At 39.6% G+C, this 594-nt stretch overlaps 1 protein-coding gene across 1 annotated transcript in view; it reads right to left on the bottom strand.

Moving 5' to 3' along the window:
* The window catches only part of LOC119594309 (loricrin-like), a 12999-nt gene that overhangs the window by 5372 nt on the left and 7033 nt on the right, over positions 1–594 (bottom strand). The gene's annotated exons all lie outside the window — the stretch shown is intronic.

Genomic DNA, 594 nt, shown 5'->3' with positions numbered 1-594 from the left:
CTAAATCTAAATAAGAAAATAAGTTTGATAGATAGACTGATAGATACAGGTACATATACTGCATATGCACATTTTGTGTAGTATATTGTAACCCACGCGTTTCCTAATGCCAACCGTCCTAACTTTCCCAATCGTTTACCTTAATTGACCGCAATAAATGTCATCACTCTCCAGGTGCAATATTCTTTCTTATATTTTTCTTCTATAGCTATTTATCATTTCCTAAATCCCTTTAAGAATTCTATTCAAACATCAACAAAAAGAATTTGCTTGGTTATATCTAACAATGCTTTACCGGCATCCATCTCTTTCATATTGTATGCTTGAACATGTGAACATAATTCCACTGAATGCAGATAGAACTCGGAGCGTTGAACTGGTTTGGTTTTGTGTCTGCATCTTGCATCAGCACCTTTGCAACGGGCTTCCTCGGCAAGTGCAACGCCATATTCGGAGACGGGAGGCGTGTATGAAGTGAGAAATTTGCATTATGTTGCATTCATTCCCCCTTACAGGTATTTCCCTGTTGGGTCTAATAACGGGCGGGGCGAGTTTATTGTGGGCGGAGGGAGGCTGGTTTGTACGATTAATGCA

This window comes from Penaeus monodon, chromosome 33 (genome assembly GCF_015228065.2).
Source record: "Penaeus monodon isolate SGIC_2016 chromosome 33, NSTDA_Pmon_1, whole genome shotgun sequence".
NCBI lineage: Eukaryota > Metazoa > Arthropoda > Malacostraca > Decapoda > Penaeidae > Penaeus > Penaeus monodon.
This window is presented reverse-complemented; position numbering and strand designations above follow the sequence as displayed.